We start from the raw sequence: 25,814 nt of genomic DNA, 5'->3' as shown, positions 1-25,814 counted from the left end.
AGCCATTACCCCTTTTTCAAGGCCGTAATGTCGATTTAACTGAAATAACGGAATGATCCGTGCTGTTACAGGGGGAACTCGGGTTTGAACCAAGGACCTCTCGATCTGCAGTCGAATGCTCTACCGCTGAGCTATTCCCCTTTGTTCAAGGCCGTAATGTCGATTTAACTAAAATAAACGGAATGATCCGTGCTGTTACAGGGGGAACTCGGGTTTGAACCAAGGACCTCTCGATCTGCAGTCGAATGCTCTACCGCTGAGCTATTCCCCCTTGATCATAAGCGTAATGTCGATTTAACTAAAATAAACGAAATTATCCGTGCTGTTACAGGGAGAACTCGGGTTTGAACCAAGGACCTCTCGATCTGCAGCCGAATGCTCTACCACTGAGCTATTCCCCCTTGTTCAAGGCCGTAATGTCGATTTAACTAAAATAAACGGAATGATCCGTGCTGTTACAGGGGGAACTCGGGTTTGAACCAAGGACCTCTCGATCTGCAGTCGAATGCTCTACCAGTGAGCTATGCCCCTTTGTTCCTCGCTCTAATGTCGATTTAAGTAAAATAAAAGGAATGATCCGTGCTGTTGCAGTGGGAACTCGGGTTTGAACCAAGGACCTCTCGATCTGCAGTAGAATGCTCTACCGCTGAGCTATTCCCCCTTGTTCATAACCGTAATGTCTATTTAACTAAAATAAACAATATGATCCGTGCTGTTACAGGGAGAACTCGGGTTTGAACCAAGTACCTCTCGATCTGCAGCCGAATGCTCCACCACTGAGCCATTTCCCCTTTTTCAAGGCCGTAATGTCGATTTAACTGAAATAACGGAATGATCCGTGCTGTTACAGGGGGAACTCGGGTTTGAACCAAGGACCTCTCGATCTGCAGTCGAATGCTCTACCGCTGACCTATTCCCCCTTGTTCAAGGCCGTAATGTCGATTTAACTAAAATAAACGGAATGATCCGTGCTGTTACAGGGGGAACTCGGGTTTGAACCAAGGACCTCTCGATCTGCAGTCGAATGCTCTACCGCTGAGCTATTCCCCCTTGATCATAACCGTAATGTCGATTTAACTAAAATAAACGAAATTATCCGTGCTGTTACAGGGAGAACTCGGGTTTGAACCAAGGACCTCTCGATCTGCAGCCGAATGCTCTACCACTGAGCTATTCCCCCTTTTTAAGGCCGTAATGTCGATTTAACTGAAATAACGGAATGATCCGTGCTGTTACAGGGGGAACTCGGGTTTGAACCAAGGACCTCTCGATCTGCAGTCGAATGCTCTACCAGTGAGCTATGCCCCTTTGTTCCTCGCTCTAATGTCGATTTAACTAAAATAAAAGGAATGATCCGTGCTGTTGCAGTGGGAACTCGGGTTTGAACCAAGGACCTCTCGATCTGCAGTAGAATGCTCTACCGCTGAGCTATTCCCCCTTGTTCATAACCGTAATGTCTATTTAACTAAAATAAACGAAATGATCCGTGCTGTTACAGGGAGAACTCGGGTTTGAACCAAGGATCTCTCGATCTGCAGTCGAATGCTCTACCGCTGAGCTATTCCCGCATGTTCATAACCGTAATGTCGATTTAACTAAAATAAACGAAATGATCCGTGCTGTTACAGGGAGAACTCGGGTTTGAACCAAGGACCTCTCGATCTGCAGCCGAATGCTCTACCACTGAACCATTACCCCTTTTTCAAGCCCGTAATGTAGATTTAACTGAAATAACGGAATGATCCGTGCTGTTACAGGGGGAACTCGGGTTTGAACCAAGGACCTCTCGATCTGCAGTCGAATGCTCTACCGCTGAGCTATTCCCCTTGTTCATAACCGTAATGTCTTTTTAACTAAAATAAACGAAATGATCCGTGCTGTTACAGGGGGAACTCGGGTTTGAACCAAGGACCTCTCGATCTGCAGTCGAATGCTCTACCACTGAGCCATTCCCCCTTTTTCAAGGCCGTAATGTCGATTTAACTAAAATAAAAGGAATGATCCGTGCTGTTGCAGTGGGAACTCGGGTTTGAACCAAGGACCTCTCAATCTGCAGTAGAATGCTCTACCGCTGAGCTATTCCCCCTTGTTCATAACCGTAATGTCTATTTAACTAAAATAAACGAAATGATCCGTGCTGTTACAGGGAGAACTCGGGTTTGAACCAAGGATCTCTCGATTTGCAGTCGAATGCTCTACCGCTGAGCTATTCCCCCTTGTTCATAACCGTAATGTCGATTTAACTAAAATAAACGAAATGATCCGTGCTGTTACAGGGAGAACTCGGGTTTGAACCAAGGACCTCTCGATCTGCAGCCGAATGCTCTACCGCTGAGCTATTCCCCCTTGTTCAAGGCCGTAATGTCGATTTAACTAAAATAAACGGAATGATCCGTGCTGTTACAGTGGGAACTCGGGTTTGAACCAAGGACCTCTCGATCTGCAGTCGAATGCTCTACCGCTGAGCTATTCCCCCTTGTTCAAGGCCGTAATGTCGATTTAACTAAAATAAACGGAATGATCCGTGCTGTTACAGGGGGAACTCGGGTTTGAACCAAGGACCTCTCGATATGCAGTCGAATGCTCTACCGCTGAGCTATTCCCCCTTGTTCAAGGCCGTAATGTCGATTTAACTAAAATAAACGGAATGATCCGTGCTGTTACAGTGGGAACTCGGGTTTGAACCAAGGACCTCTCGATCTGCAGTCGAATGCTCTACCGCTGAGCTATTCCCCCTTGTTCAAGGCCGTAATGTCGATTTAACTAAAATAAACGGAATGATCCGTGCTGTTACAGGGGGAACTCGGGTTTGAACCAAGGACCTCTCGATATGCAGTCGAATGCTCTACCGCTGAGCTATTCCCCCTTGTTCAAGGCCGTAATGTCGATTTAACTAAAATAAACGGAATGATCCGTGCTGTTACAGGGGGAACTCGGGTTTGAACCAAGGACCTCTCGATCTGCAGTCGAATGCTCTACCAGTGAGCTATGCCCTTTTGTTCCTCGCTCTAATGTCGATTTAAGTAAAATAAAAGGAATGATCCGTGCTGTTGCAGTGGGAACTCGGGTTTGAACCAAGGACCTCTCGATCTGCAGTAGAATGCTCTACCGCTGAGCTATTCCCCCTTGTTCATAACCGTAATGTCTATTTAACTAAAATAAACAATATGATCCGTGCTGTTACAGGGAGAACTCGGGTTTGAACCAAGTACCTCTCGATCTGCAGCCGAATGCTCTACCACTGAGCCATTCCCCCTTTTTCAAGGCAGTAATGTCGATTTAACTAAAATAAAAGGAATGATCCGTGCTGTTGCAGTGGGAACTCGGGTTTGAACCAAGGACCTCTCAATCTGCAGTAGAATGCTCTACCGCTGAGCTATTCCCCCTTGTTCATAACCGTAATGTCTATTTAACTAAAATAAACGAAATGATCCGTGCTGTTACAGGGAGAACTCGGGTTTGAACCAAGGATCTCTCGATTTGCAGTCGAATGCTCTACCGCTGAGCTATTCCCCCTTGTTCATAACCGTAATGTCGATTTAACTAAAATAAACGAAATGATCCGTGCTGTTACAGGGAGAACTCGGGTTTGAACCAAGGACCTCTCGATCTGCAGCCGAATGCTCTACCACTGAGCTATTCCCCCTTTTTCAAGGCCGTAATGTCGATTTAACTGAAATAACGGAATGATCCGTGCTGTTACAGGGGGAACTCGGGTTTGAACCAAGGACCTCTCGATCTGCAGTCGAATGCTCTACCGCTGAGCTATTCCCCCTTGTTCAAGGCCGTAATGTCGATTTAACTAAAATAAACGGAATGATCCGTGCTGTTACAGGGGGAACTCGGGTTTGAACCAAGGACCTCTCGATCTGCAGTCGAATGCTCTACCGCTGAGCTATTCCCCCTTGTTCAAGGCCGTAATGTCGATTTAACTAAAATAAACGGAATGATCCGTGCTGTTACAGGGGGAACTCGGGTTTGAACCAAGGACCTCTCGATCTGCAGTCGAATGCTCTACCAGTGAGCTATGCCCTTTAGTTCCTCGCTCTAATGTCGATTTAAGTAAAATAAAAGGAATGATCCGTGCTGTTGCAGTGGGAACTCGGGTTTGAACCAAGGACCTCTCGATCTGCAGTAGAATGCTCTACCGCTGAGCTATTCCCCCTTGTTCATAACGTAATGTCTATTTAACTAAAATAAACAATATGATCCGTGCTGTTACAGGGAGAACTCGGGTTTGAACCAAGTACCTCTCGATCTGCAGCCGAATGCTCTACCACTGAGCCATTCCCCCTTTTTCAAGGCCGTAATGTCGATTTAACTGAAATAACGGAATGATCCGTGCTGTTACAGGGGGAACTCGGGTTTGAACCAAGGACCTCTCGATCTGCAGTCGAATGCTCTACCGCTGAGCTATTCCCCTTTGTTCAAGGCCGTAATGTCGATTTAACTAAAATAAACGGAATGATCCGTGCTGTTACAGGGGGAACTCGGGTTTGAACCAAGGACCTCTCGATCTGCAGTCGAATGCTCTACCGCTGAGCTATTCACCCTTGTTCAAGGCCGTAATGTCGATTTAACTAAAATAAACGGAATGATCCGTGCTGTTACAGGGGGAACTCGGGTTTGAACCAAGGACCTCTCGATCTGCAGTCGAATGCTCTACCAGTGAGCTATGCCCTTTTGTTCCTCGCTCTAATGTCGATTTAAGTAAAATAAAAGGAATGATCCGTGCTGTTGCAGTGGGAACTCGGGTTTGAACCAAGGACCTCTCGATCTGCAGTAGAATGCTCTACCGCTGAGCTATTCCCCCTTGTTCATAACCGTAATGTCTATTTAACTAAAATAAACAATATGATCCGTGCTGTTACAGGGAGAACTCGGGTTTGAACCAAGTACCTCTCGAATTGCAGCCGAATGCTCTACCACTGAGCCATTCCCCCTTTTTCAAGGCCGTAATGTCGATTTAACTGAAATAACGGAATGATCCGTGCTGTTACAGGGGGAACTCGGGTTTGAACCAAGGACCTCTCGATCTGCAGTCGAATGCTCTACCGCTGAGCTATTCCCCTTTGTTCAAGGCCGTAATGTCGATTTAACTAAAATAAACGGAATGATCCGTGCTGTTACAGGGGGAACTCGGGTTTGAACCAAGGACCTCTCGATCTGCAGTCCAATGCTATACCGCTGAGCTATTCCCCTTTGTTCAAGGCCGTAATGTCGATTTAACTAAAATAAACGAAATTATCCGTGCTGTTACAGGGAGAACTCGGGTTTGAACCAAGGACCTCTCGATCTGCAGCCGAATGCTCTACCACTGAGCTATTCCCCCTTTTTCAAGGCCGTAATGTCGATTTAACTGAAATAACGGAATGATCCGTGCTGTTACAGGGGGAACTCGGGTTAGAACCAAGGACCTCTCGATCTGCAGTCGAATGCTCTACCAGTGAGCTATGCCCCTTTGTTCCTCGCTCTAATGTCGATTTAACTAAAATAAAAGGAATGATCCGTGCTGTTGCAGTGGGAACTCGGGTTTGAACCAAGGACCTCTCGATCTGCAGTAGAATGCTCTACCGCTGAGCTATTCCCCCTTGTTCATAACCGTAATGTCTATTTAACTAAAATAAACGAAATGATCCGTGCTGTTACAGGGAGAACTCGGGTTTGAACCAAGGACCTCTCGATCTGCAGTCGAATGCTCTACCACTGAGCTATTCCCCCTTTTTCAAGGCCGTAATGTCGATTTAACTGAAATAACGGAATGATCCGTGCTGTTACAGGGGGAACTCGGGTTTGAACCAAGGACCTCTCGATCTGCAGTCGAATGCTCTACCGCTGAGCTATTCCCCCTTGTTCAAGGCCGTAATGTCGATTTAACTAAAATAAGCGGAATGATCCGTGCTGTTACAGGGGGAACTCGGGTTTGAACCAAGGACCTCTCGATCTGCAGTCGAATGCTCTACCGCTGAGCTATTCCCCTTTGTTCAAGGCCGTAATGTCGATTTAACTAAAATAAACGGAATGATCCGTGCTGTTACAGGGGGAACTCGGGTTTGAACCAAGGACCTCTCGATCTGCAGTCGAATGCTCTACCAGTGAGCTATGCCCCTTTGTTCCTCGCTCTAATGTCGATTTAAGTAAAATAAAAGGAATGATCCGTGCTGTTGCAGTGGGAACTCGGGTTTGAACCAAGGACCTCTCGATCTGCAGTAGAATGCTCTACCGCTGAGCTATTCCCCCTTGCTCATAACCGTAATGTCTATTTAACTAAAATAAACGGAATGATCCGTGCTGTTACAGGGGGAACTCGGGTTTGAACCAAGGACCTCTCGATCTGCAGTCGAATGCTCTACCGCTGAGCTATTCCCCCTTGATCATAACCGTAATGTCGATTTAACTAAAATAAACGAAATGATCCGTGCTGTTACAGGGAGAACTCGGGTTTGAACCAAGGACCTCTCGATCTGCAGCCGAATGCTCTACCACTGAGCTATTCCCCCTTTTTCAAGGCCGTAATGTCGATTTAACTGAAATAACGGAATGATCCGTGCTGTTACAGGGGGAACTCGGGTTTGAACCAAGGACCTCTCGATCTGCAGTCGAATGCTCTACCGCTGAGCTTTTCCCCCTTGTTCATAACCGTAATGTCTATTTAACTAAAATAAACGAAATGATCCGTGCTGTTACAGGGAGAACTCGGGTTTGAACCAAGTACCTCTCGATCTGCAGCCGAATGCTCCACCACTGAGCCATTCCCCCTTTTTCAAGGCCGTAATGTCGATTTAACTGAAATAACGGAATGATCCGTGCTGTTACAGGGGGAACTCGGGTTTGAACCAAGGACCTCTCGATCTGCAGTCGAATGCTCTACCGCTGAGCTATTCCCCCTTGTTCAAGGCCGTAATGTCGATTTAACTAAAATTAACGGAATGATCCGTGCTGTTACAGGGGGAACTCGGGTTTGAACCAAGGACCTCTCGATCTGCAGTCGAATGCTCTACCGCTGAGCTATTCCCCCTTGATCATAACCGTAATGTCGATTTAACTAAAATAAACGAAATTATCCGTGCTGTTACAGGGAGAACTCGGGTTTGAACCAAGGACCTCTCGATCTGCAGCCGAATGCTCTACCACTGAGCTATTCCCCCTTTTTAAGGCCGTAATGTCGATTTAACTGAAATAACGGAATGATCCGTGCTGTTACAAGGGGAACTCGGGTTTGAACCAAGGACCTCTCGATCTGCATTCGAATGCTCTACCAGTGAGCTATGCCCCTTCGTTCCTCGCTCTAATGTCGATTTAACTAAAATAAAAGGAATGATCCGTGCTGTTACAGTGCAAACTCGGGTTTGAACCAAGGACATCTCGATCTGCAGTCGAAATCTCTACCACGGAGCTATTCCCCCTTTTTCATAACCGTAATGTCTTATTAAAAAAATAAACGCAATTATCCGTGCAGTTACAGGAAGAACTCGGGTTTGAAACAAGAACCTATCGATCTGAAGTCGAATGCTCTACCACGGAGCTATTCCACTTTGTTCATAACCGTTATGTCGAATTAACTAAAATAAATGCAATGATCCGTAATGTTACAGGTGAAACTCGGGTTTAAAACAAGAACCTCTCGATCTGCAATCGAATGCTCTACCACGGAGCTATTCCCCCTTGTTCATAACGGTAATGTCTTATTAAAAAAAATAAACGCAATGATCCGTGCTCTTTCAGGGGCAACTTGTTTTTGAACCAAGAACCTCTCGATACGAAGTCGAATGCTCTACCACAGAGCTATTCCCCCTTGTTCATAACCGTAATGTCTAATTAACTAAAATAAACGAAATTATCCGTGCTGTTACAGGAAGAACTCGGGTTTGAAACAAGAACCTCTCGATCTGCAGTCGAATGCTCTACCACAGAGCTATTCCCCCTTTTTCATAACCGTAATGTACTATTATAAAAATAAACGCAATTAACCGTGATGTTACAGGAAGAACTCGTGTTTGAAACAAGAACCTATCGATCTGAGGTCGAATCCTCTACCACGGAGCTATTCCACTTTGTTCATAACCGTAATGTCGATTTAACTAAAATTAACGGAATGATCCGTGCTGTTACAGGGGGAACTCGGGTTTGAACCAAGGACCTCTCGATCTGCAGTCGAATGCTCTACCGCTGAGCTATTCCCCCTTGATCATAACCGTAATGTCTTATTAAAAAAATAAACGCAATTATCCGTGCTGTTACATGAAGAACTCGGGTTTGAAACAAGAACCTCTCGATCTGCAGTCGAATGCTCTACCACAGAGCTATTCCCCCTTTTTCATAACCGTAATGTCGAATTAACTAAAATAAACGCAATGATCCGTGCTGTTACAGTGCAAACTCGGGTTTGAACCAAGGACATCTCGATCTGCAGTCGAATGCTCTACCACAGAGCTATTCCCCCTTTTTCATAACCGTAATGTCTTATTAAAAAAATAAACGCAATTATCCGTGCAGTTACAGTGCGAAGTCGGGTTTGAAACAAGACCCTCTCGATGTGCAGTCGAATGCTCTACCACTGAGCTATTCCCCCTTGTTCATAACCGTAATGTCTTATTATAAAAATAATAGCAATTATCCGTGCTGTTACAGGAAGAACTCGAGTTTGAAACAAGAACCTCTCGATCTGAAGTCGTATGCTCTACCACAGAGCTATTCCCCCTTTTTCATAACCGTAGTGTCGAATTAACTAAAATAAATGCAATGATCCGTGCTGTTACAGGGGAAACTCGGGTTTGAAACAAGACCCTCTCGATCTGAAGTCGAATGCTCTACCACGGAGCTATTCCCCTTTGTTCATAACCGTAATGTCGAATTAACTAAAATAAACGCAATTATCCGTGCTGTTACATGAAGAACTCGGGTTTGAAACAAGAACATCTCGATCTGAAGTCGTATGCTCTACCACAGAGCTATTCCGCCTCTTTCATAACCGTAGTGTCGAATTAACTAAAATAAATGCAATGATCCGTGCTGTTACAGGGGAAACTCGGGTTTGAAACAAGAACCTCTCGATCTGCAATCGAATGCTCTACCACGGAGCTATTCCCCCTTGTTCATAACCGTAATGTCTTATTAAAAAAATAAACGCAATGATCCGTGCTCTTACAGGGGCAACTTGTTTTTGAACCAAGAACCTCTCGATACGATGTCGAATGCTCTACCACAGAGCTATTCCCCCTTTTTCATAACCGTAATGTCTAATTAACTAAAATAAACGAAATGATCCGTGCTGTTACAGGGAGAACTCGGGTTTGAACCAAGGACCTCTCGATCTGCAGCCGAATGCTCTACCACTGAACCATTACCCCTTTTTCAAGCCCGTAATGTAGATTTAACTGAAATAACGGAATGATCCGTGCTGTTACAGGGGGAACTCGGGTTTGAACCAAGGACCTCTCGATCTGCAGTCGAATGCTCTACCGCTGAGCTATTCCCCCTTGTTCATAACCGTAATGTCTTTTTAACTAAAATAAACGAAATGATCCGTGCTGTTACAGGGGGAACTCGGGTTTGAACCAAGGACCTCTCGATCTGCAGTCGAATGCTCTACCACTGAGCCATTCCCCCTTTTTCAAGGCCGTAATGTCGATTTAACTAAAATAAAAGGAATGATCCGTGCTGTTGCAGTGGGAACTCGGGTTTGAACCAAGGACCTCTCAATCTGCAGTAGAATGCTCTACCGCTGAGCTATTCCCCCTTGTTCATAACCGTAATGTCTATTTAACTAAAATAAACGAAATGATCCGTGCTGTTACAGGGAGAACTCGGGTTTGAACCAAGGATCTCTCGATTTGCAGTCGAATGCTCTACCGCTGAGCTATTCCCCCTTGTTCATAACCGTAATGTCGATTTAACTAAAATAAACGAAATGATCCGTGCTGTTACAGGGAGAACTCGGGTTTGAACCAAGGACCTCTCGATCTGCAGCCGAATGCTCTACCGCTGAGCTATTCCCCCTTGTTCAAGGCCGTAATGTCGATTTAACTAAAATAAACGGAATGATCCGTGCTGTTACAGTGGGAACTCGGGTTTGAACCAAGGACCTCTCGATCTGCAGTCGAATGCTCTACCGCTGAGCTATTCCCCCTTGTTCAAGGCCGTAATGTCGATTTAACTAAAATAAACGGAATGATCCGTGCTGTTACAGGGGGAACTCGGGTTTGAACCAAGGACCTCTCGATATGCAGTCGAATGCTCTACCGCTGAGCTATTCCCCCTTGTTCAAGGCCGTAATGTCGATTTAACTAAAATAAACGGAATGATCCGTGCTGTTACAGTGGGAACTCGGGTTTGAACCAAGGACCTCTCGATCTGCAGTCGAATGCTCTACCGCTGAGCTATTCCCCCTTGTTCAAGGCCGTAATGTCGATTTAACTAAAATAAACGGAATGATCCGTGCTGTTACAGGGGGAACTCGGGTTTGAACCAAGGACCTCTCGATATGCAGTCGAATGCTCTACCGCTGAGCTATTCCCCCTTGTTCAAGGCCGTAATGTCGATTTAACTAAAATAAACGGAATGATCCGTGCTGTTACAGGGGGAACTCGGGTTTGAACCAAGGACCTCTCGATCTGCAGTCGAATGCTCTACCAGTGAGCTATGCCCTTTTGTTCCTCGCTCTAATGTCGATTTAAGTAAAATAAAAGGAATGATCCGTGCTGTTGCAGTGGGAACTCGGGTTTGAACCAAGGACCTCTCGATCTGCAGTAGAATGCTCTACCGCTGAGCTATTCCCCCTTGTTCATAACCGTAATGTCTATTTAACTAAAATAAACAATATGATCCGTGCTGTTACAGGGAGAACTCGGGTTTGAACCAAGTACCTCTCGATCTGCAGCCGAATGCTCTACCACTGAGCCATTCCCCCTTTTTCAAGGCCGTAATGTCGATTTAACTAAAATAAAAGGAATGATCCGTGCTGTTGCAGTGGGAACTCGGGTTTGAACCAAGGACCTCTCAATCTGCAGTAGAATGCTCTACCGCTGAGCTATTCCCCCTTGTTCATAACCGTAATGTCTATTTAACTAAAATAAACGAAATGATCCGTGCTGTTACAGGGAGAACTCGGGTTTGAACCAAGGATCTCTCGATTTGCAGTCGAATGCTCTACCGCTGAGCTATTCCCCCTTGTTCATAACCGTAATGTCGATTTAACTAAAATAAACGAAATGATCCGTGCTGTTACAGGGAGAACTCGGGTTTGAACCAAGGACCTCTCGATCTGCAGCCGAATGCTCTACCACTGAGCTATTCCCCCTTTTTCAAGGCCGTAATGTCGATTTAACTGAAATAACGGAATGATCCGTGCTGTTACAGGGGGAACTCGGGTTTGAACCAAGGACCTCTCGATCTGCAGTCGAATGCTCTACCGCTGAGCTATTCCCCCTTGTTCAAGGCCGTAATGTCGATTTAACTAAAATAAACGGAATGATCCGTGCTGTTACAGGGGGAACTCGGGTTTGAACCAAGGACCTCTCGATCTGCAGTCGAATGCTCTACCGCTGAGCTATTCCCCCTTGTTCAAGGCCGTAATGTCGATTTAACTAAAATAAACGGAATGATCCGTGCTGTTACAGGGGGAACTCGGGTTTGAACCAAGGACCTCTCGATCTGCAGTCGAATGCTCTACCAGTGAGCTATGCCCTTTAGTTCCTCGCTCTAATGTCGATTTAAGTAAAATAAAAGGAATGATCCGTGCTGTTGCAGTGGGAACTCGGGTTTGAACCAAGGACCTCTCGATCTGCAGTAGAATGCTCTACCGCTGAGCTATTCCCCCTTGTTCATAACGTAATGTCTATTTAACTAAAATAAACAATATGATCCGTGCTGTTACAGGGAGAACTCGGGTTTGAACCAAGTACCTCTCGATCTGCAGCCGAATGCTCTACCACTGAGCCATTCCCCCTTTTTCAAGGCCGTAATGTCGATTTAACTGAAATAACGGAATGATCCGTGCTGTTACAGGGGGAACTCGGGTTTGAACCAAGGACCTCTCGATCTGCAGTCGAATGCTCTACCGCTGAGCTATTCCCCTTTGTTCAAGGCCGTAATGTCGATTTAACTAAAATAAACGGAATGATCCGTGCTGTTACAGGGGGAACTCGGGTTTGAACCAAGGACCTCTCGATCTGCAGTCGAATGCTCTACCGCTGAGCTATTCACCCTTGTTCAAGGCCGTAATGTCGATTTAACTAAAATAAACGGAATGATCCGTGCTGTTACAGGGGGAAATCGGGTTTGAACCAAGGACCTCTCGATCTGCAGTCGAATGCTCTACCAGTGAGCTATGCCCTTTTGTTCCTCGCTCTAATGTCGATTTAAGTAAAATAAAAGGAATGATCCGTGCTGTTGCAGTGGGAACTCGGGTTTGAACCAAGGACCTCTCGATCTGCAGTAGAATGCTCTACCGCTGAGCTATTCCCCCTTGTTCATAACCGTAATGTCTATTTAACTAAAATAAACAATATGATCCGTGCTGTTACAGGGAGAACTCGGGTTTGAACCAAGTACCTCTCGAATTGCAGCCGAATGCTCTACCACTGAGCCATTCCCCCTTTTTCAAGGCCGTAATGTCGATTTAACTGAAATAACGGAATGATCCGTGCTGTTACAGGGGGAACTCGGGTTTGAACCAAGGACCTCTCGATCTGCAGTCGAATGCTCTACCGCTGAGCTATTCCCCTTTGTTCAAGGCCGTAATGTCGATTTAACTAAAATAAACGGAATGATCCGTGCTGTTACAGGGGGAACTCGGGTTTGAACCAAGGACCTCTCGATCTGCAGTCCAATGCTATACCGCTGAGCTATTCCCCTTTGTTCAAGGCCGTAATGTCGATTTAACTAAAATAAACGAAATTATCCGTGCTGTTACAGGGAGAACTCGGGTTTGAACCAAGGACCTCTCGATCTGCAGCCGAATGCTCTACCACTGAGCTATTCCCCCTTTTTCAAGGCCGTAATGTCGATTTAACTGAAATAACGGAATGATCCGTGCTGTTACAGGGGGAACTCGGGTTAGAACCAAGGACCTCTCGATCTGCAGTCGAATGCTCTACCAGTGAGCTATGCCCTTTTGTTCCTCGCTCTAATGTCGATTTAAGTAAAATAAAAGGAATGATCCGTGCTGTTGCAGTGGGAACTCGGGTTTGAACCAAGGACCTCTCGATCTGCAGTAGAATGCTCTACCGCTGAGCTATTCCCCCTTGTTCATAACCGTAATGTCTATTTAACTAAAATAAACAATATGATCCGTGCTGTTACAGGGAGAACTCGGGTTTGAACCAAGTACCTCTCGAATTGCAGCCGAATGCTCTACCACTGAGCCATTCCCCCTTTTTCAAGGCCGTAATGTCGATTTAACTGAAATAACGGAATGATCCGTGCTGTTACAGGGGGAACTCGGGTTTGAACCAAGGACCTCTCGATCTGCAGTCGAATGCTCTACCGCTGAGCTATTCCCCTTTGTTCAAGGCCGTAATGTCGATTTAACTAAAATAAACGGAATGATCCGTGCTGTTACAGGGGGAACTCGGGTTTGAACCAAGGACCTCTCGATCTGCAGTCCAATGCTATACCGCTGAGCTATTCCCCTTTGTTCAAGGCCGTAATGTCGATTTAACTAAAATAAACGAAATTATCCGTGCTGTTACAGGGAGAACTCGGGTTTGAACCAAGGACCTCTCGATCTGCAGCCGAATGCTCTACCACTGAGCTATTCCCCCTTTTTCAAGGCCGTAATGTCGATTTAACTGAAATAACGGAATGATCCGTGCTGTTACAGGGGGAACTCGGGTTAGAACCAAGGACCTCTCGATCTGCAGTCGAATGCTCTACCAGTGAGCTATGCCCCTTTGTTCCTCGCTCTAATGTCGATTTAACTAAAATAAAAGGAATGATCCGTGCTGTTGCAGTGGGAACTCGGGTTTGAACCAAGGACCTCTCGATCTGCAGTAGAATGCTCTACCGCTGAGCTATTCCCCCTTGTTCATAACCGTAATGTCTATTTAACTAAAATAAACGAAATGATCCGTGCTGTTACAGGGAGAACTCGGGTTTGAACCAAGGACCTCTCGATCTGCAGTCGAATGCTCTACCACTGAGCTATTCCCCCTTTTTCAAGGCCGTAATGTCGATTTAACTGAAATAACGGAATGATCCGTGCTGTTACAGGGGGAACTCGGGTTTGAACCAAGGACCTCTCGATCTGCAGTCGAATGCTCTACCGCTGAGCTATTCCCCCTTGTTCAAGGCCGTAATGTCGATTTAACTAAAATAAGCGGAATGATCCGTGCTGTTACAGGGGGAACTCGGGTTTGAACCAAGGACCTCTCGATCTGCAGTCGAATGCTCTACCGCTGAGCTATTCCCCTTTGTTCAAGGCCGTAATGTCGATTTAACTAAAATAAACGGAATGATCCGTGCTGTTACAGGGGGAACTCGGGTTTGAACCAAGGACCTCTCGATCTGCAGTCGAATGCTCTACCAGTGAGCTATGCCCCTTTGTTCCTCGCTCTAATGTCGATTTAAGTAAAATAAAAGGAATGATCCGTGCTGTTGCAGTGGGAACTCGGGTTTGAACCAAGGACCTCTCGATCTGCAGTAGAATGCTCTACCGCTGAGCTATTCCCCCTTGCTCATAACCGTAATGTCTATTTAACTAAAATAAACGGAATGATCCGTGCTGTTACAGGGGGAACTCGGGTTTGAACCAAGGACCTCTCGATCTGCAGTCGAATGCTCTACCGCTGAGCTATTCCCCCTTGATCATAACCGTAATGTCGATTTAACTAAAATAAACGAAATGATCCGTGCTGTTACAGGGAGAACTCGGGTTTGAACCAAGGACCTCTCGATCTGCAGCCGAATGCTCTACCACTGAGCTATTCCCCCTTTTTCAAGGCCGTAATGTCGATTTAACTGAAATAACGGAATGATCCGTGCTGTTACAGGGGGAACTCGGGTTTGAACCAAGGACCTCTCGATCTGCAGTCGAATGCTCTACCGCTGAGCTTTTCCCCCTTGTTCATAACCGTAATGTCTATTTAACTAAAATAAACGAAATGATCCGTGCTGTTACAGGGAGAACTCGGGTTTGAACCAAGTACCTCTCGATCTGCAGCCGAATGCTCCACCACTGAGCCATTCCCCCTTTTTCAAGGCCGTAATGTCGATTTAACTGAAATAACGGAATGATCCGTGCTGTTACAGGGGGAACTCGGGTTTGAACCAAGGACCTCTCGATCTGCAGTCGAATGCTCTACCGCTGAGCTATTCCCCCTTGTTCAAGGCCGTAATGTCGATTTAACTAAAATTAACGGAATGATCCGTGCTGTTACAGGGGGAACTCGGGTTTGAACCAAGGACCTCTCGATCTGCAGTCGAATGCTCTACCGCTGAGCTATTCCCCCTTGATCATAACCGTAATGTCGATTTAACTAAAATAAACGAAATTATCCGTGCTGTTACAGGGAGAACTCGGGTTTGAACCAAGGACCTCTCGATCTGCAGCCGAATGCTCTACCACTGAGCTATTCCCCCTTTTTAAGGCCGTAATGTCGATTTAACTGAAATAACGGAATGATCCGTGCTGTTACAAGGGGAACTCGGGTTTGAACCAAGGACCTCTCGATCTGCATTCGAATGCTCTACCAGTGAGCTATGCCCCTTCGTTCCTCGCTCTAATGTCGATTTAACTAAAATAAAAGGAATGATCCGTGCTGTTACAGTGCAAACTCGGGTTTGAACCAAGGACATCTCGATCTGCAGTCGAAATCTCTACCACGGAGCTATTCCCCCTTTTTCATAACCGTAATGTCTTATTAAAAAAATAAACGCAATTATCCGTGCAGTTACAGGAAGAACTCGGGTTTGAAACAAGAACCTATCGATCTGAAGTCGAATGCTCTACCACGGAGCTATTCCACTTTGTTCATAACCGTTATGTCGAATTAACTAAAATAAATGCAATGATCCGTAATGTTACAGGTGAAACTCGGGTTTAAAACAAGAACCTCTCGATCTGCAATCGAATGCTCTACCACGGAGCTATTCCCCCTTGTTCATAACGGTAATGTCTTATTAAAAAAAATAAACGCAATGATCCGTGCTCTTTCAGGGGCAACTTGTTTTTGAACCAAGAACCTCTCGATACGAAGTCGAATGCTCTACCACAGAGCTATTCCCCCTTGTTCATAACCGTAATGTCTAATTAACTAAAATAAACGAAATTATCCGTGCTGTTACAGGAAGAACTCGGGTTTGAAACAAGAACCTCTCGATCTGCAGTCGAATGCTCTACCACAGAGCTATTCCCCCTTTTTCATAACCGTAATGTACTATTATAAAAATAAACGCAATTAACCGTGATGTTACAGGAAGAACTCGTGTTTGAAACAAGAACCTATCGATCTGAGGTCGAATCCTCTACCACGGAGCTATTCCACTTTGTTCATAACCGTAATGTCGATTTAACTAAAATTAACGGAATGATCCGTGCTGTTACAGGGGGAACTCGGGTTTGAACCAAGGACCTCTCGATCTGCAGTCGAATGCTCTACCGCTGAGCTATTCCCCCTTGATCATAACCGTAATGTCTTATTAAAAAAATAAACGCAATTATCCGTGCTGTTACATGAAGAACTCGGGTTTGAAACAAGAACCTCTCGATCTGCAGTCGAATGCTCTACCACAGAGCTATTCCCCCTTTTTCATAACCGTAATGTCGAATTAACTAAAATAAACGCAATGATCCGTGCTGTTACAGTGCAAACTCGGGTTTGAACCAAGGACATCTCGATCTGCAGTCGAATGCTCTACCACAGAGCTATTCCCCCTTTTTCATAACCGTAATGTCTTATTAAAAAAATAAACGCAATTATCCGTGCAGTTACAGTGCGAAGTCGGGTTTGAAACAAGACCCTCTCGATGTGCAGTCGAATGCTCTACCACTGAGCTATTCCCCCTTGTTCATAACCGTAATGTCTTATTATAAAAATAATAGCAATTATCCGTGCTGTTACAGGAAGAACTCGAGTTTGAAACAAGAACCTCTCGATCTGAAGTCGTATGCTCTACCACAGAGCTATTCCCCCTTTTTCATAACCGTAGTGTCGAATTAACTAAAATAAATGCAATGATCCGTGCTGTTACAGGGGAAACTCGGGTTTGAAACAAGACCCTCTCGATCTGAAGTCGAATGCTCTACCACGGAGCTATTCCCCTTTGTTCATAACCGTAATGTCGAATTAACTAAAATAAACGCAATTATCCGTGCTGTTACATGAAGAACTCGGGTTTGAAACAAGAACATCTCGATCTGAAGTCGTATGCTCTACCACAGAGCTATTCCGCCTCTTTCATAACCGTAGTGTCGAATTAACTAAAATAAATGCAATCATCCGTGCTGTTACAGGGGAAACTCGGGTTTGAAACAAGAACCTCTCGATCTGCAATCGAATGCTCTACCACGGAGCTATTCCCCCTTGTTCATAACCGTAATGTCTTATTAAAAAAATAAACGCAATGATCCGTGCTCTTACAGGGGCAACTTGTTTTTGAACCAAGAACCTCTCGATACGATGTCGAATGCTCTACCACAGAGCTATTCCCCCTTTTTCATAACCGTAATGTCTAATTAACTAAAATAAACGAAATGATCCGTGCTGTTACAGTGCGAAGTCGGGTTTGAACCAAGAACCTCTCGATCTGCAGTCGAATGCTCTACCACGGAGCTATTCCACTTTGTTCATAACCGTTATGTCGAATTAACTAAAATAAATGCAATGATCCGTGCTGTTACAGGGGAAACTCGGGTTTGAAACAAGACCCTCTCGATCTGCAGTCGAATGCTCTACCAAGGAGCTATTCCCCCTTCCTTATAACCGTAATTTCTTATTAAAAAAATAAACGCAATTATGCGTGCAGTTACAGGAAGAACTCTTGTTTGAAACAAGAACCTATCGATCTGAAGTCGAATGCTCTACCACGGAGCTATTCCACTTTGTTCATAACCGTTATGTCGAATTAACTAAAATAAATGCAATGATCCGTGCTGTTACAGGGGAAACTCGGGTTTGAAACAAGACCCTCTCGATCTGAAGTCGAAGGCTCTACCAAGGAGCTATTCCCCCTTGTTCATAACCGTAATTTCTTATTAAAAAATAAACGCAATTATCCGTGCTGTTACATGAAGAACTCGGGTTTGAAACAAGAACATCTCGATCTGAAGTCGTATGCTCTACCACAGAGCTATTCCGCCTCTTTCATACCCGTAGTGTCGAATTAACTAAAATAAATGCAATGATCCGTGCTGTTACAGGGGAAACTCGGGTTTGAAACAAGAACCTCTCGATCTGCAATCGAATGCTCTACCACGGAGCTATTCCCCCTTGTTCATAACCGTAATGTCTTATTAAAAAAAATAAACGCAATGATCCGTGCTCTTACAGGGGCAACTTGTTTTTGAACCAAGAACCTCTCGATACGATGTCGAATGCTCTACCACAGAGCTATTCCCCCTTGTTCATAACCGTAATGTCTAATTAACTAAAATAAACGAAATGATCCGTGCTGTTACAGTGCGAAGTCGGGTTTGAACCAAGAACCTCTCGATCTGAAGTCGTATGCTCTACCACAGAGCTATTCCCCCTTTTTCATAACCGTAGTGTCGAATTAACTAAAATAAATGCAATGATCCGTGCTGTTACAGGGGAAACTCGGGTTTGAAACAAGACCCTCTCGATGTGCAGTCGAATGCTCTACCACGGAGCTATTCCCCCTTGTTCATAACCGTAATGTCTTATTAAAAAAATAAACGCAATTATCCGTGCTGTTACATGAAGAACTCGGGTTTGAAACAAGAACCTCTCGATCTGCAGTCGAATGCTCTACCACAGAGCTTTTCCCCCTTTTTCATAACCGTAATGTCGAATTAACTAAAATAAATGCAATGATCCGTGCTGTTACAGGGGCAACTTGGGTTTGAACCAATAACTTCTCGATCCGAAGTCGAATGCTCTACCAAGGAGCTATTCCCCCTTGTTCATAACCGTAATGTCTTATTAAAAAAATAAACGCAATTATCCGTGCTGTTACATGAAGAACTCGGGTTTGAAACAAGAACCTCTCGATCTGCAGTCGAATGCTCTACCACAGAGCTATTCCCCCTTTTTCATAACCGTAATGTATTATTATAAAAATAAACGCAATTAACCGTGATGTTACAGGAAGAACTCGTGTTTGAAACAAGAACCTATCGATCTGAGGTCGAATGCTCTACCACGGAGCTATTCCACTTTGTTCATAACCGTTATGTCGAATTAACTAAAATAAATGCAATGATCCGTGCTGTTACAGGGGAAACTCGGGTTTGAAACAAGACCCTCTCGATCTGCAGTCGAATGCTCTACCACGGAGCTATTCCCCCTTGTTCATAACCGTAATGTCTTATTAAAAAAATAAACGCAATTATCCGTGCTGTTACATGAAGAACTCGGGTTTGAAACAAGAACCTCTCGATACGAAGTCGAATGCTCTACCACAGCGCTATTCCCCCTTGTTCATAACCGTAATGTCGAATTAACTAAAATAAACGCAATGATCCGTGCTGTTACAGGGGCAACTTGGGTTTGAACCAAGAACCTCTCGATCCGAAGTCGAATGCTCTACCACAGAGCTATTCCCCCTTGTTCATAACCGTAATGTCTAATTATCTAAAATAATCGAAATGATCCGTGCTGTTACAGTGCGAACTCGGGTTTGAACCAAGGACCTCTCGATCTGCAGTCGAATGCTCTACCACTGAGCTATTCCCCCTTGTTCATAACCGTAATGTCTTATTATAAAAATAAACGCAATTAGCCGTGCTGTTACAGGAAGAACTCGGGTTTGAAACAAGAACCTCTCGATCTGAAGTCGTTTGCTCTACCACAGAGCTATTCCCCCTTTTTCGTAACCGTAGTTTCGAATTAACTAAAATAAATGCAATGATCCGTGCTGTTACAGGGGAAACTCGGGTTTGATACAAGACCCTCTCGATCTGCAGTCGAATGTTCTACCACATAGTACAGTCATTTTAGCCCAAAAATAGAGGGAACCCGCAACAAATTGAAACAAAGCTGAAAATTTCAGATCTTATAGATTTTTGGGCGCTCTTTAACGTGGTGTGGTCTCCCACACTCTCCCATTGGAGGAATTTCCGCCATATTGGAAAATGGCTGACAAAATCGAGAAAACGTTTAATAACTCCGGTTCTACTTAACCGATTAACACGTAATTAGGCTTCAATTGTAGATCACCTTTGACCACATAATTCATCTCTAAAATATTTTGCCCTACAACTAACCGGAAGTTCACAATCTGACTCTGAATATTAGCCTCATATAAAAATGGGAATTATAACATTTTATGGATTCTATATTCAGAATACATTTCCAAAATCGAGAAAAAGTTTAATAACTCTGGTTCTACTAACCCGATTAACAAGTTATTAGGCTTCAATTGTAGATTACTTTCAAACACATAATTCATTCTAAAATATGTTGTCATACAACTAACCAGAAGTTCACAATCCTGCCCGGAAGGTAAGGCAAATCTAATTTTTGATTATTTCGAGACGGTCTCAAGCGAAATAAATGCAAAGCGGGTTTTAAACCTAAAATATATTATTCCCATTATATTTTTACCTCTTTAAGTGACGATAACGTCACGGAGAGGTATTATACTGGACATGAATTGGGGGGGGGGTTGTCTGTTTTTGTGTGTCGGTCACCGCGTTCGCAGTTGGCAAATCGGAACTAACGTGTTCGCAGTATAATTTTTGGCTTTTACTCCCAACGTTAGGATCAAGAAGTGCGTGGCAATCGGCTAGGGTAACGAGAAACGTCTAGCCTCCCAATTGCAGGGATTCAACCAAATGTTCATGCAATTGCGGATTTCTTATCATTTATTGTGAATGAATCGCCTTACACTGTTAGAAAAAAAGGTGTTTCATGGGTGTTCGGAAATACCTTGAGGTGTTTATAAACTCTTTTTAGAGTTTTTTTTAACTGACATGGTGTTTTATCCGTAAAAAGGTGCTAGTTGACTCTTTTAAGGTATTTTCTAAGGAAATGGTGATTCACTGGTACGTATAAACACCTTTAGGTGTTAACTGACCCTTATCAAAATTTTTTAAAAACGAAAATTTTGTTTTTAATATAAATCTGTTTGAATGGTGCGAATAAACACCTTTGGGCTTTACTTAACACTGTTTAGCTGATATGGTGTTTTTTTAAGTGAAAGGTTTTTGATATGACCTTAGATTGAAATCACCTATTAATTCAACATGCATAGTGAAGCATCCTAAAAATATCCCAAAGATTTTAAAAATTGCTTTGGACTTCCTTATACCAATAATTTGAGGGAATTCATACTTATTATGATTTTTCAATCATTGGAAAATAATTCTCGAAGAGTTCAATATGTTGGAATGTCTTGGAATTAGAGTAATTCATAAAAATTACTTTAATTTCCCCTTGAGACTGGTTTTTATCTCTCCGAGTGACGATGACGTCACGGAGAGGTATTACACTGGACGTGTCTGTGTGTCTGAGATGAAACCGAACTTTATAGCTACACAACTACTATAAAAATCGTAATGCCGAAAAATATTTAAAATATTTCCATTTAATATTCTGCAAAAAGAAAATGTTATCGTTTTGTAAGATATCTTTTCATCCTACTCGCTTTATATTAACTTTGATATGCGTGCAGCGTTTCGATTCAGATGCAATCTTCATTACTCGTTCTATATAAACTCTCACTTTTGTCATTCCAAAGAAAGAAGTTTATCTTAAATAATTAAATAAATATAAGTGATATTAATTATTTTAATAGTCAGTATTTTACGTTAATTATAGTTAAGTCGGTTTAAGAAACTTAATTCCTAAAATAATTTTAAACAAAGCTATCTTTAACGTTATACTTCTAGGGAACACCTATATCAGAACTTTTGTAAATTAAGGGTATAAAAAGTCATTGATTCACACTAAGAGATAAGAAAATGCGCAATTGCGTGAATCTTTGGTGGAAGCTCTGCCATTCGGAGGCTCGACATTTCTCGTAACCCTAACCGCTCGCCGCGTGTGACGTATGTGGTGTACACGAAAGACTATTGCATGGTGTTGTTGTATGAAGCCAATACCGTTTGGCATTGGGTGAAACAATTGGTGGCTAGACAGTAGATGAAGGTGTAACGGGTAGTTAATGATTGACCTTAAATAAGCTGGATATAGCAACGAAGTAATTTTCTGTATACTGCGAACGCGGTCCGGAAATTGCTTCGATTTGCCAACTGTGAACACGGTGACAGACAGACACACAGACACGTCCACTGCAATACCTCTCCGTGACGTCATCGTCACTCGGAGAGGTAAAAATTCTACTTCATTACGCAATCTCCACACTTGTTTTTCTAATGGTATATGCGACATACAAGTTTATCTGTACTTATTGGCTTCTGACAACACCATCATATAGTCTTCTGTGTATAACACATACACGCCAATCTGAAACATTGGCTTCTACTCCATTATCATCGTTGGGATTAAGATGTACGCGCGATCGGCTTAAGTTACGAGAAACGACTAGCCTCCCAATGGCAGGGCTTCGACCAAAGGTCCACTCAATTGCGCTTATTCCTACCATTTGTCAATCAATCGCCTTATATACCCTAAAGTTCCAAAATTTGTGAAAACGGTTTACGCTAGAAGTCAAACGTCAACAATAGCTATATTTAAAATCATTTTAAGAATAACGTTTCTTTAAACCACTTAACTAGAATTAAGGTAAAATACTGACGATTAAAAAAATTAATATCATTTATATTTATTTAATTATTTAAGATAATCTTCTTTCTTCCGAACGACACAAGTGAAAGTTTATATAGAACGAGCAATGAAGATTGCATCTGAATCGAAACACTATGCGCATATCAAAGTTAATATAAAGCGAGTAAAATAAAATTATCTCTTACAAAACCATAACATTTTCTTATTGTAGAATATTAAATGAAAATATTTAGTATGTTTCGGCATTACGATTCATTTTGTAGTTTTGTAGCTAAAAAGCTCTGTTTCATTTCAATATTCCAAGAACATCTTTTATATTAATATTTCAAATTTGGTGTTTACTTTTTAATTCAGCTTTACTACATTTATATACAGTGTAAACGTGAAATTAAACTTTCCTTGTTACACTGAATGCTACATTTCAATATTTTGGTAAGCATTGTTCGGTTTGGTTCCATGAATTCGTGTGACTTTGTGGAGGTCTTGACGGTTCACAGTGAGCCGAAAATTAAATACACTTTTGAATGATATAAATCAGGTCCTTAAAAAGAATTATTTAGGATATACAGTAAAGGTTAAACGTAACCATTTCGCACGCGTATCAATTCTTACACGGTTGAATAAGGCTTACAGCAGGAAAAACGATTACCCTTAATCCACTGGATTTGAGCAGCTATTTTGAAAGACTAATCTATGGTAACTCATGTGTTTTGAAAAACAATTATTTCCAAAAACACCTTTTTCAGAGTCTATAGACACCTTTCTGGTATAATTATAAACCTCTATAAAGGGTGATGTTATAAACCTCTATAAAGGGTGATGTTATAAACCTAACAGCAATTAAAAAGCACCAACGTCAATGGAATTTAAAAACACCAAGTTAGTCTCAAAAAGACCTTTTTTTAAAGGGTTTATAAACATTTTTTCTGGTATTAATATACACCTCTACTCAAAGTGATTAAAACACCTAACAGGATTTAAAAAGCACCTTCAGAGAAGGTATTATTTCGCACCGTTTTGAAAGGTGCGTATTGACATCCTCTCGAATGGGGCTTTTAAACACCAAAAGAGGTGCTACTGGGGATGCATTAGGAAACACCTCTAAAGGTGTCAAACAGTTCCATTTTTTTTAACAGTGTAATGGCGCTGTTGGCATTGCTTGGAAATCAGTGCCAGCAACAGAAACTGTTTCAAGCATGGCATCAGTTTCTACAGCTTTGTCGGAATTTCTAAATGAGATTGAGGAAAGTCGGCTGTAAATTTCTTAATTAATTTTAGCCGAATCCACTTATGATCCACACCTCCGCATGCGCACAAAATAGCGTTTATCTAAAACACTCCGAAAGCTGAAAACTTCCGAACTCAGCTTTTAGCCAAAAGAGAATCAGGTTATGATATAGAACAAGCTCAAGATTGTCATTTATGACAAGTAAATTGAATTAAATTTTAACGGGATTAAGCAAATTAATTAGTTAATTAAATAAAATACTTGATAACCTTCAGGTACTTTTCACTTCAAGCCACTAGTACTTTAGGTTTAAGTGATCAAATAAGGTTTGAGTTGGAGCAAAATATTTGCACCGAAACTGGTCTTCAACCTGATTGTTTTGTCAAACCAGTTATATGATTCTCCTTCAGTATAGAGAAAAAGTAATTAATGCTCAATTAATTACTAATAAATTTTATAATAATTAACTTAATGTCAAAATTTTGCTTTAGACATACCTGCCACAATTCCTAAGTAGTCAACTCTATTTCAAATATTTATCAGAATGTCCAGGGTCGGTTTCTTCTGATGGAAACCAAGAAATTGAGTCTGAAAAATCCATATCAGAAAAAGAAGCGGAATTGGAATACTCTTTATCGATGTTATTTTCTCAATCTCAAGACGAAAAGTACGCTAATGCAGTTGAACCTGGTGATTTCCCAAATAAAACCTAATTTTATATCATAGCTTCAGCGAATCACAAACTCTGCAGGAAGTTCCTGAAGGTGCTTGCAGCGCCCGTCCCTTTGGAGAAAATGGAGAAACCGACGAAGGGAAGGATAATGTCATTGAAGGTATACGATGCATAATTCTTTGCAAGTACGCTTAAATGAATTGGGAAAAGAATTACGCGTACCAATACAAGAGTGTTGAATCTCGTAGGAATTTATAATGTTTATAGACTGAATAGCGTCAATAGGCCAAAAATGACGTGAAAGCCCTATTGTCTGGGAAATGGAATGGCGAATTCGTGGGACTTTTCAGATTAAAGCGCGAAAACCATTGAGTCGTGGTCATTTTTCCAATGTTTACTCGATTGTTCGAGGCGCTTTAATTAGTTTCAACATTGTTTAATGTTGTAATTCGGAAAACAGTTCGACTGAACACTCGCTTCTTTATTATTTGCTGCTATTTCTGTTTGGGAAGGATTTTAGATTACATTCTATTTAGATTCAATTACTTGGATTAATTTAACAGCGGCTTTGAAAAATTAAGTCGAACACGATATATCAAATACAAATCATTTATTTTTATCAATAGAAACCGAGATCGAGTTGGTCTGAAGAGTTGCTCACATTAATACATCACACCGTCGAAGGAAACTGTTTAATCCAAACGCCTGGGGCATGTTAATGACGGAACCAGAAGGTAATTGCATACTTACGAGGGTTCGTTGAAACTACCTCGCGCAGACAGCTTGCTAAATATTAGTTAAGGCATAAGGACATCTCTCTAAGGGACCAAGCGCATCTATTAGCAAAAACATCTAGTTCTGCTAGATGTGACCATGGAAGAAGGGTGTAATGGAATGGTGAGGTGAATAGGCAGACGGCTACGCGAAATGTAGGGTCACGTGGGAAAACTCTCCTCTCCTCTCGGCACTAGCTGTAACTCGATTACTGCTCTGCGCAATATTGGCGCGCAAGCTACCTCCTTGCGCGTACAGAGAGAGGGATACA

General features: G+C 42.8%; 22 non-coding genes across 22 annotated transcripts; all 22 read right to left on the bottom strand.

Moving 5' to 3' along the window:
- Nucleotides 1-199: 199 nt before the first annotated feature.
- On the bottom strand, nt 200-271 carry TRNAC-GCA (transfer RNA cysteine (anticodon GCA)). Its single transcript has one exon. It is a non-coding gene; the product is annotated as a tRNA-Cys (tRNA).
- A 707-nt stretch (nt 272-978) lies between these two features.
- TRNAC-GCA (transfer RNA cysteine (anticodon GCA)) lies at nt 979-1,050 on the bottom strand. The gene has a single exon. It is a non-coding gene; the product is annotated as a tRNA-Cys (tRNA).
- An 834-nt stretch (nt 1,051-1,884) lies between these two features.
- Nucleotides 1,885-1,956, bottom strand: TRNAC-GCA (transfer RNA cysteine (anticodon GCA)). The gene has a single exon. It is a non-coding gene; the product is annotated as a tRNA-Cys (tRNA).
- Nucleotides 1,957-3,703: 1,747 nt separating this feature from the next.
- On the bottom strand, nt 3,704-3,775 carry TRNAC-GCA (transfer RNA cysteine (anticodon GCA)). The gene has a single exon. It is a non-coding gene; the product is annotated as a tRNA-Cys (tRNA).
- A 58-nt stretch (nt 3,776-3,833) lies between these two features.
- On the bottom strand, nt 3,834-3,905 carry TRNAC-GCA (transfer RNA cysteine (anticodon GCA)). The gene has a single exon. It is a non-coding gene; the product is annotated as a tRNA-Cys (tRNA).
- A 1,744-nt stretch (nt 3,906-5,649) lies between these two features.
- On the bottom strand, nt 5,650-5,721 carry TRNAC-GCA (transfer RNA cysteine (anticodon GCA)). Its single transcript has one exon. It is a non-coding gene; the product is annotated as a tRNA-Cys (tRNA).
- A 57-nt stretch (nt 5,722-5,778) lies between these two features.
- Nucleotides 5,779-5,850, bottom strand: TRNAC-GCA (transfer RNA cysteine (anticodon GCA)). Its single transcript has one exon. It is a non-coding gene; the product is annotated as a tRNA-Cys (tRNA).
- Nucleotides 5,851-6,298: 448 nt separating this feature from the next.
- Nucleotides 6,299-6,370, bottom strand: TRNAC-GCA (transfer RNA cysteine (anticodon GCA)). Its single transcript has one exon. It is a non-coding gene; the product is annotated as a tRNA-Cys (tRNA).
- A 446-nt stretch (nt 6,371-6,816) lies between these two features.
- Nucleotides 6,817-6,888, bottom strand: TRNAC-GCA (transfer RNA cysteine (anticodon GCA)). The gene has a single exon. It is a non-coding gene; the product is annotated as a tRNA-Cys (tRNA).
- Nucleotides 6,889-6,946: 58 nt separating this feature from the next.
- TRNAC-GCA (transfer RNA cysteine (anticodon GCA)) lies at nt 6,947-7,018 on the bottom strand. The gene has a single exon. It is a non-coding gene; the product is annotated as a tRNA-Cys (tRNA).
- Nucleotides 7,019-8,112: 1,094 nt separating this feature from the next.
- Nucleotides 8,113-8,184, bottom strand: TRNAC-GCA (transfer RNA cysteine (anticodon GCA)). The gene has a single exon. It is a non-coding gene; the product is annotated as a tRNA-Cys (tRNA).
- A 1,223-nt stretch (nt 8,185-9,407) lies between these two features.
- Nucleotides 9,408-9,479, bottom strand: TRNAC-GCA (transfer RNA cysteine (anticodon GCA)). The gene has a single exon. It is a non-coding gene; the product is annotated as a tRNA-Cys (tRNA).
- A 58-nt stretch (nt 9,480-9,537) lies between these two features.
- On the bottom strand, nt 9,538-9,609 carry TRNAC-GCA (transfer RNA cysteine (anticodon GCA)). The gene has a single exon. It is a non-coding gene; the product is annotated as a tRNA-Cys (tRNA).
- Nucleotides 9,610-11,356: 1,747 nt separating this feature from the next.
- On the bottom strand, nt 11,357-11,428 carry TRNAC-GCA (transfer RNA cysteine (anticodon GCA)). The gene has a single exon. It is a non-coding gene; the product is annotated as a tRNA-Cys (tRNA).
- Nucleotides 11,429-11,486: 58 nt separating this feature from the next.
- On the bottom strand, nt 11,487-11,558 carry TRNAC-GCA (transfer RNA cysteine (anticodon GCA)). Its single transcript has one exon. It is a non-coding gene; the product is annotated as a tRNA-Cys (tRNA).
- A 2,522-nt stretch (nt 11,559-14,080) lies between these two features.
- TRNAC-GCA (transfer RNA cysteine (anticodon GCA)) lies at nt 14,081-14,152 on the bottom strand. Its single transcript has one exon. It is a non-coding gene; the product is annotated as a tRNA-Cys (tRNA).
- Nucleotides 14,153-14,209: 57 nt separating this feature from the next.
- On the bottom strand, nt 14,210-14,281 carry TRNAC-GCA (transfer RNA cysteine (anticodon GCA)). Its single transcript has one exon. It is a non-coding gene; the product is annotated as a tRNA-Cys (tRNA).
- Nucleotides 14,282-14,729: 448 nt separating this feature from the next.
- TRNAC-GCA (transfer RNA cysteine (anticodon GCA)) lies at nt 14,730-14,801 on the bottom strand. The gene has a single exon. It is a non-coding gene; the product is annotated as a tRNA-Cys (tRNA).
- A 446-nt stretch (nt 14,802-15,247) lies between these two features.
- Nucleotides 15,248-15,319, bottom strand: TRNAC-GCA (transfer RNA cysteine (anticodon GCA)). The gene has a single exon. It is a non-coding gene; the product is annotated as a tRNA-Cys (tRNA).
- A 58-nt stretch (nt 15,320-15,377) lies between these two features.
- On the bottom strand, nt 15,378-15,449 carry TRNAC-GCA (transfer RNA cysteine (anticodon GCA)). Its single transcript has one exon. It is a non-coding gene; the product is annotated as a tRNA-Cys (tRNA).
- A 1,094-nt stretch (nt 15,450-16,543) lies between these two features.
- On the bottom strand, nt 16,544-16,615 carry TRNAC-GCA (transfer RNA cysteine (anticodon GCA)). The gene has a single exon. It is a non-coding gene; the product is annotated as a tRNA-Cys (tRNA).
- Nucleotides 16,616-19,652: 3,037 nt separating this feature from the next.
- TRNAR-UCG (transfer RNA arginine (anticodon UCG)) lies at nt 19,653-19,724 on the bottom strand. The gene has a single exon. It is a non-coding gene; the product is annotated as a tRNA-Arg (tRNA).
- Nucleotides 19,725-25,814: the final 6,090 nt, after the last annotated feature.

The sequence above is a fragment of the Phalangium opilio genome, unplaced genomic scaffold, assembly GCF_054372755.1.
Source record: "Phalangium opilio isolate 3A_F unplaced genomic scaffold, DU_Popi_V2 ptg000022l_1, whole genome shotgun sequence".
NCBI classification, from domain to species: domain Eukaryota; kingdom Metazoa; phylum Arthropoda; class Arachnida; order Opiliones; family Phalangiidae; genus Phalangium; species Phalangium opilio.
This window is presented reverse-complemented; position numbering and strand designations above follow the sequence as displayed.